This window comes from Phyllostomus hastatus, unplaced genomic scaffold, assembly GCF_019186645.2.
Source record: "Phyllostomus hastatus isolate PE091 unplaced genomic scaffold, TTU_PhHast_1.1 phas_scaffold_501, whole genome shotgun sequence".
Classification (NCBI taxonomy): domain Eukaryota; kingdom Metazoa; phylum Chordata; class Mammalia; order Chiroptera; family Phyllostomidae; genus Phyllostomus; species Phyllostomus hastatus.
The window spans coordinates 47628816-47651281 of NW_025334033.1; the positions used below are offsets into that span (position 1 = coordinate 47628816).

Consider the following 22466-nt stretch of genomic DNA (forward strand, 5'->3'; position numbering starts at 1 on the left):
TATCTTGCCATATGGTGACAAAGGGTCTTAGCTTCCTCAAAGGTTAAGCAAAGAGGAAAATCATACAGCAGGCCTCCTGTTGGCTACCACTTAAAAAACACCTGTCCGGTGCCAGGCCCTATGCTAATATGCATCACATATTTAACAGGACGTTGGATGGAACTTTTCCTGCGGCCCCAACACTGGCAGTTGGGAGTGCAGGGCTGAGGCAAAGAGGCCTTAAGTCTCCCCAGACTTAAAGAGAGCAGCTGAGGTCAGACACCTCCCTCAGGACTTTGCAAAAGGCAGCTGAACTGGCTCTAGACACCCCGCCTCCTAGCCTTCACTCCAGGCAGCCCCCTTCCAGGTCTATGAAACAGAACAGGAAAGAGGAGGGGTGCTGAGCTGCTGACTGGTGGAGAGATATTTGGCTTCTCCCTCTCTTCTCATGATGGAAAGAAGTGTTTTCTCTCACCCCTGCCAAGACAAGCAAAGAGGGCACCAAGAAAATTATTCAGAAATATGAGGGCTGCCACCAAGAAGGGGACACTGGTCTTTCCCTCCCAGATGGTATTCCACATGCCTTGTTTGGTACTGCCACTAAAATGAGCAGAGCAGAGATTTGAGAGAGTTCTTAAGAGAGCTAGGGTGACACCTGAGAGTTGGGGGTTGGCATATGAGATCTCAGGATTCATGCCTGCTGCTTCTTGCCCAGCAGGTGGCCGCCTGGACCCTGTGGAGCCACCAGGTAAAGCTGATAGTAGTATAGTGTCCTAATGTCCCTCCCCTTCATCCAGTGCCTGTGGGTCTCAGAAGGTATGAAAGAGGAACACAGAGGCTTTTGTGGCTCCACAAAGGCAGAATGTAGGGAGGAGCTGTGAGGCTGCTCAGGCAGCTTCTGGATCAATCAAGGTAATGGCCCCTTGCTCCCTCCAGGTGGGTTGGGAAAAGGGGCCTGGCCTAAGAAGAGTACAGCTGCCCCTGTCTTAGAGGGTCCACAGTGACTGCAGAACTGTGTAATCAATAGACAGTGGAAGCCAGAGTGGGTGACAACCAAAGACATTTCTCCTCTTCCCTCTCCCTGACCCAAAACATCATAGGAATTGGAACCTAGAAGGTGGCCAGGGTGGAGGTGTCCCAGGGACAGACCACGAATCCCCAGTGCTACTCCAAGGACCAGGGTGTGGGGAAGAATCAGCAGTGTATCATGCCTGAAGTCCCCGTTGAGTCGTGAGCCTGGCTAACACTGGAGGAGGGAACCTCAAATGAGATTTGAGACTGGTACTTTAAACTAGAGGGACAGAATAATTTTCACAGCAGAGGTTGCCAGGAAATCATGGATTCTGTCCAAGATGTCATTAAGGTATGAACTTAAGGTACATGCCCCAGAGAGGGAGGGCAATTCAACATAAGGCTTTTGGAGACAATGAATGGAGAAAGATAAGACTGTCCTGCATACCTTTTAGTTCAGTTTGCCTAATGAAATACTTACACATAGGTTATAATACTGCACATTGACAGCAGCCATATAAAGTATGATGTTCTATCCTCATTGAAGAGACAAAGAAACCGAGGGCCATGGAAGTAAATAACTTACCAAAAGCCACACAGCAGCAGGTATCAGTGCTCTTAACTTTTGCAGAACATTGATCCCCACTCCTCCCTGTGGACTGAGCTCCAAATGGGTTCAAAGGTACATGCTATGGAGGATTCAGAGCATGAATTAGGGGCAAGGCAGCAGGGGATTTGTCATTGCACCACTGTCTCACAACTTGGCATTGTGGGCAAATGACTTAATGAGTCTGAGCTTCACTTTCCTCTTCTATAAAATGGGCATGGTACCTACCATGGAGGTATTGTGAGGATTTGATTGCACTTTTGCATAGGGCCTAGTAGGTAATGCAGGTGCACATTAATACTGATCCTTCCAGCCCTTTTCTTGAGAGCCTCGCTTAAGGTACACTCTTCTCCTTTCTCTCCTATAGTATCAGTAAGATCTTGTAGCTGAATCCTTTATCTGCAACATCCAGCACCCCCCACAAATTTCTTTGCATATGTTTAGTTTCCTTTCCATCTGATTGCATCAACTCCTCCTGATTTAGACCATAAGCTCCTTGAGGGTGGAATTATATTCACACTTCTCTATGATCTAGAGCACCTGGCCCCAAACACATGCTTCTGCTGAGATACTTGTCTATGAAACAGCTGGGAAAACCTGAGGCTTATGGAAGAGAAAGAGCATGATGCTAATGATGCTGATCATAGCATTAACAACTAACTTACTGAGCAAATAATCTGTGTCAGGCATGGTGGTAGGTACTTCAAATGCATTCTCTCATGGACTCCTTCCATCAACCCTGGCTGAAAGGTTTTCTTTGCTGGTGGGTTAGTTGGTTGGCTTTAGCTAACATTTATCAAGAGCTTACCATACACACAGGCCCGTTGAAAGTATATTCAATGTGTATTATCCCATTTAGACCTTACTGCAAATCTATATGATAGACACTAGTATGCCCATTTTATAGGTAGAAAAATAGAGGTATGGATAGATTAAATAGATTGTTCAAAGTCATGTACCCAGAAAATGAAAGATCCAAGATTCAGATCCTTGAAATTTATCTGCAAAGCACAGTCTTAACTCCTGTGTACTAGTGATAAAGGGTTAAGTGATTTGACAAAAATCACTTGATAAATGACAATGTGGAGATTTGAACTCCCTGGCTCTAGAGTTCAGTCAAGTCCAATGTCTACTCATAGAAACAAGGCTGCAAAGCAGCAGTTTGAAAATGTACCATTTCTTTGTTTCAGTCTGTGGACCTCTTCCATAGGACAAAAAGAGTTCGGGGGGCCCCTTCTAACCACTTGTCAACAGGACAACCTCTCCTCAGACTCAGATGGGGGCAGTGGAGCAGATGATCCCTGGTTTATCTGAAAGATTCTTCATTTGACCACAGGGCTCCCTGAAATATGATTTAACTTCTGCACAAGTATTCATGAATTTATGTAAAATAAGGCATTTGGGTCATTCTTTGCTAGAGTTAGTTTAAGGGTCCATTCTTGGACCCAATCAATCTTGTATAGGCTGGCTGATTTCTCCCAAAGACAAACACAGGCATGACACTGAATTTTGTCTTGGGAATCACACTGAAATCCAGCCTTGCCTTCTGATAATTGGACTGGATAGAAATCTACTTATTTATGCACTGAACCTACTCTCCAGGAGACCTAACTCAAAAGCAGTTATTTGAATGTCAGTTTTTTTAATGGAAGATCCCCTTATTCTTTCTCTAAATGGCTTTTCTTCCATCAGCTCTACAGGGCAAGACTCTGTCTTCTACATTGACTTAGATTAAATATAATCTATCTTCTCCCTCAAAAAAAGTCACAGTTCTAGAATTTTTCCTCAATGAGTGGAAAATTAACTCCTTGCCTTTGCCTCACCAACAAAGTTTTGGTTTAGAAACTGTGCTCACTTGATTATTTAATCACTGACCACAAATATGAGCTTTGTTCTGTTCCCGCCTACCTCCAGGCAACCCTGTGGGGCACCTTCTTCCCTCTGCAGCTCACATGTCCCCCAAATGAGAGCAGCTGGAAACTGGTTTTTCCTTCTGAATGGTGGTCTCAGATTATTTACTCCGTGGCATCAAATTCCTAACATCAGACTGTTCCCTCTGGTTTAAAACATTAAGTGCTGAAGGCTTAGCCCATAGGACCTGTGTGAGTACTTATTCACAAGCTGGGAATTCCTCCATGTAAACCTCACAATGAGCTGATGAGGAGGTCCTACTGTTGTCCCCATTTTACAAAGTAAGGATTTGTTAAGTTTAGGTAGTTTGACTAACTTGACCAAGGTCACTACGTAGTGGCATGAAGACTTAAACCCAGGTGTGCTGGGACCAGGGCCTGGGAACACCTCAGGAGTGCAGGGTGATAATCTAGCACAGTTCTCAACCCTAGCTATGGCTTAGAATTGCCTGGGATGCTTTAAACTACACTGTTGCCCAGGCCCAGCTCAGCCCAATGAAGTCAGAATCTCTGGAGACAGAACCCCAGCATCGGTATTTATTATACTCCCTAGTAACTCTAAAGAGGAGCCAGGCTGAGAACCACTCACCCAGAGGCAAGAACTGAACTTGTGCCTAGGAGAGTGTTTGTATTCAAGGTTCCAGAGCTGATGAGAGCTCTAATGGCAACAATAATGTGCTGTTTCTGCACTGCTGTTCTAAAATCCCACAGCTAGTTCTGCCCCTCCGCATGCCCCAGGAGGCCAGTAGCTCCATCTCCTCTTATCTGGGCTTTAAACCGTAACTCGGCTGCTCGCTTGTAAATGTTTCACAACACCCAACTGCTTACTGATCCTCTGTGAAATGTGCCCCTGCACCCACGCGCCCTCAATGTCTCTCCTGCAGGGTTAGTCATTCCTTCTTGTGAGTTCCCACACACTGTGATCATCCACCTCAGAGAGTGCCTTAGAGAGTACTTATCTCATTGTACTGTCACCGTCTGTTTACAAGTGTGCCCTCCCCTCCCCCACCCGGCCCAGACTGTGAGCTGCACAGGGACAGGGCTGTGTCTGAAGAGTCCCCATGTTCCCACTGCGTGCCAGAGCCTTTAGCACAGAGGATGGACTCAAACAACATTGGTTGAAAGAATGTGTTCAGACATGAAGAGCTAGATCCTGACATCAGAAATATCTTTAGAGAAATCTATCTTATCTCCTTCTGTTGCTACAACCTCTCCTTCCCTTCTACTCTATTTGACACAAAGACTTTCCATAGGAAGCAAAAACCAAAAGTAATTCACCCTTCAAGATGTGGCTCGAAAGCTATCTCCAAAAAGATGATGTCTCTTGGGTTGTCCCCAGCTTGTAATGATCTCTCTTAGTGAATTTTTAGAGTCATTACAGTCTGGATAATTCAGCTGTCACTTGCATTCTTCTGTTACCATCTTCAATAGTTGGTTTTTGTGGGGGTTTTTTAATTCTCATAGGTTCATGTTTTCCCTTCCTAACAAGACTGTAAACCCCCTGAATTCTCTATCTAAGAGAGAGAACAATCTCTGAGGTGGTAGATTGTTCTGCTGGCTCACTTGTTTATCCCCTGACACTCCCTGACATTGCTCTTCACGGGTATCACCAGGCACAGTGCTGGCACAGGCTAGGAGCTCAGCGGGACTGTGTTAAATGGAGACATTTGATAACCCTCTTAGCCCAGTGCCCTGCACTTACTAGGCACCCACTAATCATATTTGCTGACTGGGTATGAAGTGAAAAAGCAGAGTTCTTATTATAAGATGTGGTTCTTATGACACACAGAAATTCTCAGGGTAAGCCTTATTTCGGTTTCTTTTTTGCTTTTTGTAAATGCTCATTTGGCTCTGAAGTCAAATAGAAGTCTCAGGGAAGAATCCCTCATCCTCTTCCAAATTCTTTCCCTATCAATTTGACACAAAGCCCCTAAACCTTCAGTTCAAATCACCCTGGATTTCATACATCTCCATGATTAAATTCAACAAGTCACTGCAGAGAAAAGACAGTGTGCCTGCACACCCACACTTGCTCCTAGGTAGGACTTCTAAATGTGAAACTGGGTCTGCTACTGAATTTCTGAATGAAGGAAATCAATGCCCCAGCCCTCTCAGTCGAGATGCCACTCTGCTGTACCAGCTGCAAAACACATGATTCTCCTCTGTGTTGCTCACTGATGATGCAGCAGGGTCCCCCATGGATGGCAGGCTTGGTACCCAAAGACAGCCACATGGCCAAACAGACCATTGTTTTCTGTTTTTCTCTGGTGCCGTAGAAGGGGGTAGAGCAGTGAGAGGGGGGCAAAAGAAACAAATGAGCTCACCTGCCCCAGAAAATCACTGCACCGCCCTGTCGCCCAGCCCCACATTCCAGGCCCCATATCTGGCCTCACAGCTGCTGTGTTCCGGCACACACAGCTGTTGCTACTGAGTTCTAATGAGTGGCAGTTAGCAGGGTCAGAAGAAGGGAAGGGCTCCGATGTCACTAATGAGGAGGCACGAAGACAGGTGCTCAGCAAAGCTGGTTTTAAAGCAGATGAGTAGAAGCAAGGCAAGCAGAGCCAGAAGACAGCGTGTCCCAATGTTGGAATTATGTGGAGGCTATGTATGAGGTGTCCTCTGGAACACTACAAGTGTGTCTCAAAGCCACCACCAGCCGGGGCAGGTTGCTATCCTTCACCACAGGCAGAAGAAAGAGGAAAAGGCATCTTGTTTGGCCAACTCACACCCAGCTCTAGCCACTTGGGCATCACCCTTTTAGCATTCTTTGAAATATAATGGCTGTTGTGGATGTCTCCCTACTACAGGCAGCAAAAGATCTGTAACATCCACAACGTCATCACTGGGGAGTTCAAGCCAAACTGTTTTTGGCAGGAATTGGGGTCAGCAACAGGCCAAGGGGTAGGGGGGCTGAATCCCCATCTGCTAAAAGCTCAAGTCTCCCCCAACACATTTTGCTTCTTAGTAAAAGAGTGATGTGCAAACAGATTTTAAAATTAGTGACTCAGTTTCCCTCTTTTAATGGTGCCTTAGAAGAATTGTGAAATATTGTTGAGGATAAATGCTCTCCAAAGAGGCCCAGCAAGAGAAAAGGGAGAAGGGCCCTGACTTCTGACCCTTGTCTAGCTCCTCAATACGGTAATTTTAAAAACGCTAGAAACAGATTTGAGAGGGGGAAATAACCTAGCTGTTTTCTATATACTGTATAAATTTGGGGTCACCTGACTATTTGTTCCCAGGGGATGTGGACCATGGTGATGCTCTGCCTTCTTGTTCCATCTCCAACTGTAAACAAGTGCCCTTTGCAGTCCATTTAGTGCCACGTTCTCCATATTTTCATGGGGGGCTTGTTGGTGGCAGTGGTTTTGCTGTTTAAAATGGCCCCCAAGCACAGAGCTCAAGTGCTGCCTACTGTTTGTGAGCACAAGAGGCCGTGATGTACCCTGCGGAGAAAATACGCGTGTTAAATGAGCTTTGTTCAGGCATGATATATGGTGCTGTTGCTATGAGTTTACTGTTAATTAGTCAACAGCATATATTAAATGAAGTGTCTTTCAACAGAAACACACTTAAAATGAGCTTTCATCAGTTAATGAAAATGTTGTAACCAGAGGCTCACGGAAGCCTAACTCCGTATTTCCCCCATGAGCAATGCTTCAGTATTTACTAATCCAGTGTTTTCAGTGACTTTATAAAACATAATTATTGCAAATCACAAGAACTGATGATACTTTTGGCATAATTCTGACTACTTAGAATGGTTGTCTATGGCATTTCAAAGCATAAAGTGCAGGATAGATGAACAACAAAAAGGAAGAGTAGGTAGGAAACTGTGGTATTGCATGGCATGAAGGTGAGGAATGTCAGCTGTGGAGGTGCATGGACCTGTATCTGAGCCCGACTCGGCCACTCTTTTGCTGTACTAGTTTTCTGCTGCTGTGTAACTACCACGGACAACACTGATTATTACCTCTCAGCTTCCATGAATCAAAAGCCTAGGCATAACTTAGCTGTAGTCAAGGTGTCAGGTGGGGCTGCTGTCTTCTCTGAGGCTCACGGTCCTTTTCCAAATTCCAGTGGCTGTTGGCAGAATGAATATCCTTGCCATTGTAGAACTTGGGGCTCACTTCTTCCAGGGCAGCAGGAGAGAGTTGCCTCTTTTAAAGGGCTTGCCCATGGAGAATGATTTCCATTAAAGTCAAGGCTTTAAAAGTCAACCAATTAGGAACCCTAATTATATCTGCAAAATCCCTTCACCTTTGCCTTGTAACATAATCATGGCAGATAACCATTACCACATTCACATTAGGTGACAGGAAGTGGCCTTGCTTACATAAGATGAAGGCAAGGGTGAGTCATCTCCAGATACAAGGATAAGAAAGGTACAAGGCTCTGATTGGGAAAACCAGAATGAGGCTGGAAAATAGTTCATTCTTTGGTCCCCAAACTTTCTCTTCTAGGTGGTGCAGGGGAAGGGACAGCACCTTGGACAGCACTATGGGACTGTTGCTTATCTTGCTCCAGGTCAAGGCCACCAAGAGCAGGATTCTCCATCTGGAGGAGCCAAGGCCCTACAGGCTTGTGGTTTTCATCATAGGAGCCCACAGATGGGACTCCACTGTGAAAGAGGCGTTGTTCTGTTTAAGCTTCCTGATCAGCAACAGGCTCTGGGGTAGCTGTTGTGCCCAGAGGTCTGGGAGTCGGGTTGAGTGAGAGAGGCCTCAACACTGCCTACCTGCTGCTCAGAAACATGCCCAGGAGCCCTTGGAAACCTGTGCTATCGTTACTGTAGTCGTCCCAGCCCCAGAGTCCCACTAGCAAGTGATTTCACCTGTACTTATCCTCGAGACAAGAAAAACTTTACCCATCTGCCTCCCAGCCCTTCTTCCTCCCTCTCCCCTTCCTCTCCTCTCTCTGTTCCTTCTTCTCTCCTCTCATTTCCCAAACAAGCCCAATAAAGTCCATATCAAGATGCAGGATGCAGAGGAATCAACCTCAAGGTCACCTTCTACCCAGGCCTGGGGCTGATCTCCCGAGAGCAGCCTGTCATGTTCCCTGACACCGTCAAAGAAAGCTAGGATAATATTTCCCTCCACCTTCCTCCAGACAAGACTCTTTGACTTTCTATCTTTAGATCAACAGTCTCTTCCTTAAAGCTCACCTTGGGCTCAGAGAGGACTGTAACTACTGATGGGGGAAACTGAGCAAAATGCTGGCCCACATAGGTCAGAACAGCTGTGATGGGGTCAAGATTCTATTAATTAACTACTTAACTAATAACTAGCACATGACACACCTGAGGAGTAATTTAGCCTCAACACCATGTTAAATGTTTTGTAGTTGTGTTCAACTCTTTCAATAACCCATGAGGTAGGTACTATTATTATTCACATTATACAGAGGAGTGAAGTAAAAAGTTAGGTAACTTTCCCTGGATCATATCACCAATCAGTAGCTAAGACTCCAAAGTGGTCTGTGTGACCCCCTAGTCCGAGCATTTAATCACCCTGCTGTATTACGCCACTGTGTGGATGTGGACTTCTACCCACATTGTTGCTCTCACACTTTCTTTGGTTATTGGCAATTTCACTGTGCAAACAACAAAACTCCCCAATACTCACTCAGTGCCCGCCCTCTCTGCTATCAGTGCTGCCAGCTATGGCTTGTTTGCCCTCAGTTGTGCTGTAGCCAGACTCTCCTGGCTTTGCAGAGGGAGCAGATAACATACCTGCATATCAGGACAAGCTGACGATACACCTGTGTCTCTGAACCAGATGCAAGGCACCAGCAAAGTCCAAAGGGAGAGACGATCTGAAGAATGGGACCCTGTGTTGCCTTCCCAGTCATGGGTTTAAAAACTCTTAACTATACAGTGAGGCATTGCTTTCAATGGTTCAGAGTTTAGCCATTGGAAGAATGGAAAACAAGGAATGAGCCTACAGTTTGTGGAGCATCAGCCAGAGCCTCTGGGAAGTTGGGAACTACCCATGGACCAGGACTCAGGAGACTGGAAGATAGAAGGCCTTTATACTACCTATAATAATGTAACTAAACTGATAGGGTATGTGGCCTAGAGAAAGGGATTATTTTGTTTATTTTTTGGTTGCTAATCTAACTTGCCAATGGGAATTGAAAGGTTTACTACCCCAGTCCACATGCAGCAAAGCTGTTAAATGTGCTCTGGCCTCCTCCTGCCTTGGGAGCTGTGGGTCAGCATCTTGAGGACAGGTGACCCCGGAGGAAGCACGTCTCTCTGCTGTCCTCTGACCACCTGACCACCGGTGTGAGGTCCCCCCTCACTGAAGCCTAGAGGGGGCATTATGCAGAGTTTGCATATTAGTTTCCTTCAGCTCCTGTAACAAATTACAGAAACTTGGTGGCTTAAAAACAACAGAAATGTATTCTGGAAGCTGAAGTCTGAAACCAAGGTGTCAATGGGGTTGATGCCCCCTCAGAGGTTCCGAGGAAGAGTCTATTCTATGCCTCTCCCCTAGCTTCTGGCGCCTGCCTGAAATCCCTGGTGTCCTTTGACTCGTAGCTGCACCACTCTGCACATTTGTCTTTGTCATCACATGGCCTTCTTATAAGGATGCCGGGCAGAGGATCTAGGGCCCATGCTGAGTGTAACCTCACCATAACTAACTATTCAATACATCTGCAAGACTCCATCTCCAAATAAGGTCGCATCCTGACATTCTAGGTGGACATGAATTTGGGAGGAGGACTCTATTCAACCCAGGGAAGTTTGTCAGCGGCCTTTTTAGTAGATGCCACATATCAGGAGGGAAAGGATTTGAGTTCTTCAAGAGGAGGGCTAGAGTAGACCTCTATACATGTGGGGAGGTAAGCGGAGAGACCACTCAGCAGTGTCCATGTAGACTGAGGCACTGCCCCAGCATCTAAAACAATTTATAAAAATTAAGCCCCAAGGAGCCAAGACAGACATACAGAGAACTGAGGCAACTTCCTTTATAGCTCAAAACAGAGCAGCCAACCTTCCCTCTGAAGTGCGCCATTTGAATTATCCAGGTAAAATGCCAGGTAACTCAAATCACCTCACTCCCTACTCCCGCCCCCAAGCTAACCTGAAAAATGGGAAAATGTCTTTAATCTCCTTTGATCTCCCTTCTAACCCCCAGGAGGGCTGGGGGACATCCAGGGGCTCCAGCCATGAAATCAGAATGGAGCTCTCTCAGCCTCCCCACTCAGCCACTCCTGAATAATCCCAGGCAAGAGAGCTTGTGGCAAAGAGTGGAGCAGGATGGAGTGAACCCTCACAGTCCCCCAAAGCGACCCTTTCTGTTAGTGGGGTCTCACTTCTGAGGCCTTTGGAGAAGGGCTGTGCAAAACTGCATCTAATCTGGACTAAGCAGATTAGTTTCCTCCCAGCAAAAGGTTCTGGGCAGCTGAGCAGGGCACAGTGGCAGGGGGCTGTCATTACAAGACCCAGATAGGGCATAATTAGATGCTCCCTGGAGGGAGCTCCTAATTGAATTACAGGGTGTCCCCTGAGCATCAAAGGCAGCTCAGGAACAGACCCTCTGAGGAGCTGGTGCAGAGCAGGGCTCAGGGACATCCAAGCCCACAGGGCTCCATGGATCTCCTGAAAGTGGGAGGGGAGAAGAGGAAGGCACAGAGAGAGGGGGATGGTGGGCACCCCTTGGTCCTCATGTTTGAGGGATTCATTCCAGTCCCATGTCCCCTGGGCTTGCTGCAACCTGAAGGTGGTACAGAACCAGAAGACATACCAGGAATTCACTTCATTCATTCATTCATTCATTCAGTGGACATTTTTTTGTGTTTCTTTGTAATGGGACACAGAGTGACACACTCTGATAGATGCAGGGAAGAGCCAGGTGCTGCTGTGGTCTGAGGGTATGATCTGCCTGGGGACCGTATATGCCTGAGACCAACTTCTACTTACAGCTCGTGTGTGCCCCACAAGCCAAAGCCCGTTATCCATTCTTAACAAGTCCTGAGTTGACTGGGGGGAGGGCGTGTTGCACAATGGCTCCAGTTCAAATTCAGTTTAATGACTCTAAACTGCATCCCAACAAAGAGGCAGGGGCTGTGCCTCTGTGTGGTCACAGCCCTCAGGGTTCCCTCCTTCTGTAACACCTCTCCCACACACTCCTCTTCTCCACCTTACCAGGAACTCCCTGAAGACAGGGACTGTGCCTTTTCTCACTGTGCTTAACCCACAACATGAGCTCAACACATGTCTGCTAATTGCATCTTTAATGACTGACACTTGCTTCCCTGCCTCTGCTCTCCTGTGGCTTCTGGCCTCATCGTCTTGGAGGGCACTCATGGGTTTTCCAGGGGCTGCAACTGAGAGCCTCCGGCTCTCTCCTCTCAATGACCCCTCTAACCTTGGATGCCTTCAGATACCATAGACAGCATCAGAGGAGGACCCATGCATCTCAACACATGGTCCTGAGGCAGCCTTGTTTTATTCCCCAGGCAGCAGGCCAAAGCATCACCTGTTGGTAGTTCCTGATGGTCAAGTGGCACAAACAAGAATCTTTTGTGTGTTGGCTTAGGCAAGGGTGGATCTCAGCCTTCAGCTGAGGGTGATGAATCCAGATTTCTGAACTGGGCATTAAGGAATTTATTTGGCCCTTGCCAAACTCACTGGGCCTAGTTGCCCCTGAATTAAGAAGAAAGAAGACAACTTTTGATGTTCAGGAAGAAATATGGGATGTGCTCTTAGCTTCTTCCATATGAGAAGAAGAAAGCCTTCTGCTTTCAGCTTCATGACCTTATTCTAGGCTAAAATATGTAGCACAGTGGAATGATCACGTGCTTTAGCATCAGAAGATCTAGGTTTTGTTTTACTTTTATCCTCATCCAAGGACATTTTTTCAGTGCTTGTAGAGAGAGAGGAAGAGAGAGAGAAATATCCATGCAAGACAGAAGTATTGATTGGTTGCCTCCTGCTTGCACCCAGACCAAGGATTGAACCTGCAACCTAGGTATGTACCTGACCAGGAATAAAATCTGCAACGTTTTAGCTACAGGGAGGTGCTCCAACCAACTGAGCCACACCAGCCAGGGGAGAAGATCTAGATTTTGATACTAGATGCTAAGAGATACTAGATCTCTTAAAGAGCTCTCTTAAGAGCTCTTAAAAGCTCTGTGTTCTAGGGTCAATTACTTAATATTTCATAGACTTTATTAACTAATCTGAAGGAAATGATAATAATCCTAAAGGTATAACAATATCCTTGTACTTTTCTATATTTTCACATAAATATTAGAAATTTTATAATATAAAGAAAATAATAATAGTAATATTTCCCCAATATCTGAACAATAGTAAAGCCTGGTAACCAAAGCTGTGCCCTATATTCTGATATATTCTTTATAGGGGTGTCCAACCCACAGCCTGCAGGCTGCATTTAGCCCAGGATGGCTATGAATGCAGCCCAACACAAAACTGTAAATTTACTTAAAACGTTTTTTTTTTGCTCATCAATTTTCATTAGCATTGCTGTATTTAATGTGTGGCCCAAGACAACTCTTCTTCTTCCAGTGTAGCCCAGAGACACCAAAAGGTTGCACACCCCTGAAAGTCTAGAGTATTATGATCCCCCATGGGGTCACTCTCATCAAAACAACTTTTAGCAATTAGAGCCTAGTGTTTTTAAAGCATTTTATACCAGTTAGTTCCTTTGAAAGTTGGCCCTTAGTTATGTTCTCGCTACTCCAATAGTCCATGCAGGTTAATTAAAATGTCATTTCGCTATGCTTTGGTTAGAATTATATTAACTGACTATAGTAACACTAGTTATCTTTCTCTATGTTTTATGAAAAAATGTAAATCCAACTAATTTTCAGCTAATAATCTTCTAAAACATGGGCTCCATGAGGAAGGGCAGATAATTAAAATGGCCTGCAGCAGGGATCTGGTTGGGAACCACTAGTCAGCTTACAAAACTCACTAGGTCAGTAGGGGTTCTAGAAGATTCTGGTCTAATAAGGACATTATTTGCTTTGTGTGTCCAATGGGAATTTATACCCTTGTGGGTTCACCCAGGGAATAGAAGAAGATTGTGTTATGCAGGATGAGGAAAAGTGTGATTCAATGAGTTTTTCCCATAAGGACTAGCCCAGTATTGGAGAGATAGTGGCAACTTCATGCTAATGAGGGAGAGTCCTAGTTTCTTTATCCCATGAAGTTCTTTCCATGTCTTGTCCCCAGGCTAGTGCTGACAGACATTTGGCCTTTTCTTTTCACATCCACAGTTGAGCCCAGATATAGTGTCAACCATCCTTTCCAAGACGGACCCCTAGATAGCCACTACTAACTGACTGCAGCTGACCTAGGAGGAGTCCTATTGTACACCCCAGCCCTGTGTCCTGGGACTTGGGCACCTGACAGTCACACACTGTGCCACCTGCAGATGAGAATGCTCTGGCTTCCGGGGAGTTCCTGGAAAGGCATCAAGTTACAGCCCCAAAGATAAAAATGGGGTGCCTGCTGGCTCCGTTGGAGTCCAGCTGACCAGCTGTCCAGCAGGGGAGGGGAGAGGCGGGAAAAGCTGTCATTCTATCCCCGGCCAGCATGAGTGGCAGGGAAGCTTTCTGCCTCTGTCTGGAACACAGGCTGCTCTGGAAACTCAAACCCAGGAAGAGGCTTTGAAAGTGACTCAGTACCCAAATAGTGCACCTGAAGATGACAGCAGATTATCTTCTGACGCTAGTATCTTGGAAAGGACAGAGCAGAGAAGGGTAAAAGGGGAGGAATGACCCTAGTAGCCTTGAGATTTGTGTCCCTGAGCATCAGGCTCTGAGAATGTTTTCTGCTGACCTGGGCAGAAGCCAGCTTAATCTTGGCTGCTGAATCAGTGGTCAGCTTGATGAATCTGATGAGGCTGGGGGCTTGAGAGGTGGCTATTTCTCCCATGCTCCAGCCTACTGCCTCAGCACAGACCCCTATAAAAACAATGCTCTCCCTGTGGGGAGCAAACCATATGTACTACGTCAGTTTTGAAATGATAGACTGTCTCACCTGGGACTTCCTTCTAAGTGACGTGCCCCCCACTTACTCAGTTGCTTAGGTAGCTTACCATGGAATCCCCCATAGCAACTCCATTTTTCCACCCCACCATCCAGTATGGCTGATTACTATTGGGGTAGGAGTGGGGATGGGGAGGAGCTTAGCTTGATATAGGGCATCCAACATTTATCTGGCCAGTGGCCTTCATGTGGCCAAGTTGCAGAAATAACGGTGGGGCAGGGGCAGGGATCGGATTCTCTCTCATGAAAATCTGAGCTGGAAGAATAGAAATATCTTTCCGGGCAGGAGTTGAAAGCATATATAGAGGGAAGAGCCATGAGATAGGACTGCTAGCCCAACAGGTATCACTGCAAGCTGGAAGCTATATGGAGAAGGCCACAGGGAGTAGCGAAGACACCAGGAGGCAGAGACCATGGGGCCTAGCAGAGCCCCCTCAGCCTCTGATGGTTCTCTGGTACCAGTTCCAGTCTATGCTGGATCCTCACAACTCATCCTTCTTGCCTTAACACCCAGTCAGGCAAACACTTTGTGGTGAAGGAGAAAAGAGCACGTGGTTTGTTTCTGGGGAGGCACCAGTCTTCTTGGTATTATTGTGATGCTAGTTCTTTCTGTGGAAACCACAGGCCTTCTTAAGGGATACGCAGCTCACTCTTGATCACTCAGGGAAAGCATCAGGATCAGACGGCAGACAGAAGGCAACCCAACTACAGATGCCAACAGTGTGAAGAAAGGGGACACAGGGACTAGGATAAGAATAAAGAAGGAGACAGTACTAATAGAAACATCGAGGGGAGGCAATGAGTGTGAGCAGGAGTAGAAGGCACAGCACCAATGTCCACAGCTCCTATAGCATGCACAGCAGAGAAACAAACAATGTAGCAGAAGATGTTCAGAAGAGAGAACAAGTGTAAGAGAAGGGTATACAAACAGAACGTAAAGTATTAGGAGGGAACTAGAAATTGGCAGATACGAAGATCTGCAGATGAGGATGCTCTGGTTAGCCCTAGTGACAGTGGTACAGTACACCCTATGGCACCACAGCTCAGCAAGAGAGGGTCAGGTGGTAGGGACTTCACAAGGAGAACTCATATGAATCACACAAGGAGAAAACCAAAAGGACAACAAATCAAGACCAGGAGCTCGGGAGAAAGATGGACCACTAAGGAGAAATGGCAGTATTGGTCATCCATAATCCATAAATTGTTCTGCTACCGTATGCTGAGTATTAAGTTACTGTCATGATGTCACTCATTCTGAAAGCACCAATGAATGAACACACAACAGAGTGTCATTTGTATCATAAATAACTGGTTTTATGAAACCCAACAACCAAGTGGTAAATGAGCTGGGCTCAGGTGGGGAAAGGTTAACCAGGTTGTATCTAGGTAGGTATGCTGACCCATAGCTAGAATGGGTCAGCATGATGCCACATCAATAGCTGCACTTAAATATAGACACACACCTATAGATGACTCAGTTTCATAAAGGCAAATTCTTCCCTAACAGGTAAGCTTCACTTTCAACTCTACTTTCTTCTACACATATCCAGGTAAGTTCCTATTTGGGTACCCAGTAGGTGGTAGGGGTGGGAATGTAATTCCTATGAATGATGACTGTCCTACCACCTGAGAATATTTATATCATATGCTTTCCTTCATGGTCACTTAGCAAAACTCTCAAAGCATTTGATTCCTCCAAAATGCTTTTGGACTGTACAGAATTTAAATATAGGAACTTGCTATATTTGCACATCAAGGAGTCCTCTCTCCCCAAATATCAAGTATTTACTACTGGCTCTCTGCCAGGGCTTCCTATTGGGTTCTGGAAGCACAATTTAGTTTCTCTTTTTAAAAATAACAAGAAAAACTACACCTTGAATAAACTGAAGCCCACGGCTCTCAGTTTCTACTACCTTCCTTATGGAGTTGACGGGGGCACAGCCACAAGGTGGAGAAGGAATGAGCGCTCATACACCACCCAAACACATCTGGGGAACTGATGAAAGCCTGTACAACACAGACTAGTCCTCCCCACTCACCTGCCTCACTTCACCCACATGTCCCTTTCTGTCACTCATGTCAGTGAATGAGGAAGTTTGAGCTTAAGAGCCAGAAGTCAAGACAAAATAAGCAAGGCTATGGCAGATCTCCATCGGTTCCCCTTTATTATTATTGCCTGAAGTCCCAGTGAGCACCTCTCCAAGCAGGGTGCAGGAGAGCCTGCTCTGAGGATCAGACTGTTTCATTTTCTGACTGGCCAGTCATGTGGTCATCTCCAACCACAATGCGCCTTTCTCTTGAAACCAACCTACATTGTCCCTTGTAGACTCTCCAACCCTGCAACATTGAGTTTTCTGGAGAATGAATTAATACGAGAAGACCAGGGGCGGGCCACACTGGATGCTCTGCTGCATATGGTCCCTGACCAAGTCAGGTAGAGGGGGTGGTGCCTGATCCAGTGTTGCCAGGGGATACTGCACCCTGGGGCCTAAAACAAATTAACTGGGAAGGCCCTGAACTTGTGCTTATTGTTGCAGACATATGAGGTTTAAGTAGATTTGGGGTGCTTTATGGACCCTGGAGTTGGAATATGTCCTTCTCAGATACAATCTTTGGCAATTTCAATAATTGAGAAGAAAACAAAAAAAAAATATCAGGGCGTGGGAACTTTATGGACACAACACCCAAAGCTCTGCTAAAAAGGCTACACAGCTTTCAGTCACTGCTTTGGGTCCAGAGGGGAAGAAATGTCTGTGAGCAGCCTACTTGAAATGTTCTACAGTGCTGTTACGTTCCCCCATTCAACAATGGGCTTGGCTACGGATTCCCTTCTTCAGGACAACTCTAGGCCAAGTACATAGTTCCACTGTGAAGCCATGGGTCCTGGTGACTGACTGTTTACCTAAAGCTGAGGAGAGATCTTGTTATGGGAACCCAGGCACTGCATGAAGGCAGAGGTGAGGAACAAGGGAGGGATGCCAGTCCATGGAGAATTATCACTACGTCCATCCAACCTCACCCTCACTAAGCTTGCTGTTTGGGACTCCAGAGGCAAATCATCTCCCTGAGTGGCAGGGAAGAAACTATCCTAACATTTGTCTGAGCCAAAGGAAAAGAAAAGAAAAGCCTACTGTGTTTTAGACAAATCAGAGAATGTTCAAATTGTGTCCTGGAGCAACTGCACATTTTTACAGCCTTTGATGGAAAGATTCCTAAGAGTTGAAACTTCAAGGAGAAAATACCCCTGGAAAAGGATGGCCTGCATCATTTTGGGGGGAAAAATTTCGTAATTTCATAGAACAAGGTCTTGTCTGCAGTTTCCCAGCACTGCCTGAAAGATGTCCCAGCTACACTTGCCACCTTTTCTCAGTAAAAGAGTGCCAAGAGAAACTTTTTATTTTTTAAAATTTCTACGGGCTCAACATTTTCCTTCTTGAACAGTCTCAAGGTGAACTGAGAGATTTAAAATAGTCTGTAATATATTCCTAGTGTTAGTTAACATATTAGTCACATAATATTCTTGGATTTATATTTTCAGAGTGTCTTCCACACAAGAATTTCCATATTCTTTCCAAAGTTAGCATTTTTCTGGTGGGTTAAAATAAAATAGAAAAGTCCAAAGAGGAGGGGAGATATTAAATTGGTAGCTTTCAAAAACTCCTTTCCAACACTAACTTCCTTTCACATATAACTGTATGATCTTGGACAAGTCACTTTCCCTCTCTGGATCTCAGTTTCATAATTTGTAAAAGAAAACAAAATCCATCAGATACCTTCCAGCTTGAACAGTCTAATTTTGTTGGAAAATCTGTGGCACAGCTACTGCTCCCTTCTTCTTCGAAAGTGGCCTATGCTATTTAATTACAGCAGACCTTGGCATCTGCATATTTGACATCTGTGGCTTTGACTATTCCCACAGACCCCGAAGGTCCATGAGCTGCAGTAATCTGTTATTTTGCAGAGACGGGCTGTGAGCTGGGGATACAGGAGCCAGTCACGTGTTTAGTGAGTGAGATTAACGTGCGGGCAGAACCCACACCTCCCTGAGGTTTTGCTCTGTCTGCAGTAGCCTCAAAGGCCACAGTTCTCATAATGTACTGTAGTGGTAGTCGAAAAGGTTGGGGATTCTTCCAGATCATGAAGACACAATAGTATCCCTCTCTCAAATGCCAAGAGTTTATTGTAACGTGGGTTTAAAGTAAAGTAATCATGTATCCACCCCCAGTCACCTACTTCACTACTACCTCCCGATGAAGGTGACTTAAAAGACTTTAGTGGTGTGATACACACAGCAGGGAGATTTTATTCCTCTTCTGTTGAACTTATCACTACCATACCACTTCTCCCACGTGTTCTGATTTGTCTGTATGCCTGTGTCCTCTCCACCGGAGAAGAAGATCCTTGAGAGCTGAGATTCCAGCTTGTCTTATATATTGATTATCCATATCTCCCAAATACCTAGTATGCAGCAGATATTTAGTGAATGTCTACTGAGTGACTGAGCACCTTCTATGAGCAGGCATTTTGTTAACAGTGCATTTTCTTCACATTTGTATGTAATACTTAATTACACCCCTGCGAGATAGATATTATTACTCCTATCATTCCAACAAAATATCTGGGACTCAGGTGAAATGACTTGCTCAAAATGATACAGCTGGTGAGTGATGGATTCACATCTGTCTGTCAGACTCCAAAGTTCATGTTCTTCCATCTTACCATCCTTGAAGGAGTAAAGTGTAAAACCAAATAAGTGAATTCACAGACCCAATATTATTGGTAGAGCACAGCCCTGGCTTCAACCTGGATAGATTTAGAGGAGTGTGGTGTGGTGAGGGCAAAACTGGCAATGCTGCCAGGCCCAGTAGCTACATAAAATGAAGCCACACGAAGAGAGAGGGATGAGAAAGTGGACTTGTTGCAGGTATCACACAGTTTCTCTCTAAGAACCTGAGGCTGTCCATTTCAGTCTGCAGACTGGTATTGCAATTAGCAGGGTCTCAGGTAAGAGCTGGGTTCTAGCTTAGCTGGGGTAGAATTGGACCTGGAGCTGGAAATTTCAGTAGGAAGTGGAAAGCAAGCACTCATGATTCAATTAAGCAAGTCATTTGAAAAGTCACATTCCTTCCTGAGGCTCACAGTTTGCTTGAGAGATTTGGAGCCTTTCAACTCTAAGGTGGGAACAGCAGTATTGCAAGCTTGTTAGAAATGCAGAACCTCCAGCCCTACTCTAGACATTTTGAAACATAATCTGCATTCTAGCAAGATCCCTGGGTGGTTCATCAGCACACTAAAATCTGAGAAACACCACTCTAAAGAGATTCTAAGGTCCTTGCTGGTTCTCTAATATTTTAATCTTTTATGAGTTTACACTGGGAATCTTCATGGTGGTCAAAAAACTAGCATGCTTATTAATGAGGGTCACATTGAAATCCAAGTAACATGATCACTTCAATGAAGTCTTCTGAAGATTATTGTTAATGCATTGACATCACTATTAATGGCCTCATTCACTGAGCACATACCATGTACAAGGAACATTGCATACAATATCTTGAATCATCATAACAGTCCTGCAAGGGAAACATTATCCCCATTTTACCAATGAGAAAATGATCCCATAAATTAATAAAATTTCCCCAAACTACATGGTTAAATCAATAGCAGAAACAGAACCCTAACCCAGAGAACTTAAAGTCCATGGTTTTTCTGCTACATTATACTGCCTCTAGTAAAATTACAATCTAAAATATCAAGCCCTGGCTGGTGTGGCTCAGTTGGTTGGGCACTGTCCCACAAGCAGAAAGGTTGGCAGTTCGATTCCTGGTCAGGGCACATATGTAGGTTGCAGGCTCGGTCCTCAGTCAGGGCATGTACAGAAGCCAGCCAATCAATGTTTCTCTCTCACATCAATGTTTCTCATACTCTCTTTCTCCCTTCCCTTCCCTCTCCCTAAAATTAAAAAAAAAAATTTAATTAAGTATCAAGCATAGGGTTGCAATGTGAGGAGAGATTAGCAGGTTTTGGACTCATTCTTCTGCCAAGAAGACCAAAGGGGCAATCTAAGTCTACTGAAGTCTAGAAAATAATGCAAAGGAATAAATGGGAACACAGACTTGTTCACTAAACCCTAGGATACCTGCACCAGAATCTCAAATCTGTTGATACACATTTAGAACCAATATCACTCAGAAGCTGATTTATATTTTCAAGCTGAAAACATAAATAGGAAAGTTTAACATATTCAGCTTGAAAACATAAACAGGAAGGTTTAACATATTCAGAGGTCCTAGGTGCACAACTGATTGTTAATGGGACAGAGAAATTGGAAGCCAAGCCTCTATCTCCCAAAAACTACCCCTCAGTGCCCTTGGTAGACAGGTACTGAATTGGAGAAACCACAAGACTATCAAATTATGGCCAATACTGTGGTCTTGATGTCATTTAATACCCGACAATAACCTCTTAGATACTGACATTACCATAAATGCATAAGAAATTTCAGAATGTCTTCCCAGGGAGGGCCTGTCCTTCATTCACATGTATAAACCCTCTCCCCCAAAGCACATATAAATGAGCAGTATTCTCTAGAAGGCACATGTTTTTATTTATGCTAACAAATGACTGTCTTTCCCAGTAAAGTGACTAAACAGAGCTCTAATAAATCAATTCATCAATGGCTATTTCCCTTCAGGAAACAACATTCCCTATCCCACCTTTGGCTAGTGCAAACATGACCTACAGTGAGCAGCCTCTGTCAGTGGTACAGAAAATCCTAGAGCTGGGAGGAACAGCAAAAAGATCTGACCCTGCCTCTAGGAATGCAAAGTGTTGTTATTCCCACTTTACAGATGAGACAGTTTACTTCTAGAGCTAAAAATAAACAACTTGCCCAAAGTCACATTATTAGGAAGAAACTGAGGAAGGCCAAGAACAGTATCCCAGGGATGACCCACTCAGCTCTGTTGCCAGCAGAACCCAACCCCTTCTGAGCTCTGTCCCAAGGCTGGACCTGGGAAGCGGCTCTTCTATGACATCTCTCCCTTGGTTCTAAGGACACCCTTCTCCATGAGTTCCTTCCTTTGCTCTTCTGGAAGCTGTATGTTTTCATTTCCCACAGAAAGTGTTTTCAGCAGGTTCTTGGAGCAGTTTGACATCCCCTCTTCCTATAGAGTCCTCTTTTGCTCTTTGCACCTTCTCCTGCTACTGCATATTGCTTGTGCACACAAGCAGGAATTCAGAGACAAGGTTCTCCTTTCTCATCCCCATCCTTCTTGGCCACCCTGGAAGGTCTACCCTCCCATAAGTGAAGGTCCTGGGGAAAGTCATTCTGCTTTCTTCTTCACAGCTCTCTGTCTGAAAAAGGACAGAACACGCAGCGCAAGGACTTTCCATGGGGAGAGTTACTGAGGCAATAGACGTGTGACACCCACAGCGTCAGGAGGACTAAATGGGGCAGTAACCTGAAAACTATTTCAGGAGAACTCCGGACTGTGAAAAGAGATGACCACACAGAAGATGTATTTCACCCCACAATTCTTAAGAGGCTTCTCCTTCACTGCTTAGCCAGATTTTTGGAGCTTAGGCCTGCGACTAAAGACAGGTAGCTACTGCCCTGGGGGCTCTGCTCCTCCAACACACATCCAGTACTCAAGCTGGCCTGACCCATCTCACCTAGACTGGGCAAGCTTCATAAGATAGGCCGTGGGCATTTAAACAAATTGCTGAGTTTCCATCAACTTTGCAATTTCCAAATTGAAAGAGAGGTACCTCAAATCTGGTTACACACTACAACTGCAATATGGCACGGAAAAAAAAAGGCAATGCCACTTGCTTTCTTGAGGATGTCCTGACTGGGCTACTGCTGTCTCAGAGTGCAAAGGATTTGCTTCAAGGCTCATCTAAGCCCTTGGCATGAGGAGAGAAGGAAGGAGAGA

General features: G+C 45.2%; 1 protein-coding gene across 5 annotated transcripts in view; it reads right to left on the reverse strand.

Moving 5' to 3' along the window:
• SLC8A3 (solute carrier family 8 member A3) overlaps window positions 1-22466 on the reverse strand; it is a 125872-nt gene that overhangs the window by 81912 nt on the left and 21494 nt on the right. The gene's annotated exons all lie outside the window — the stretch shown is intronic.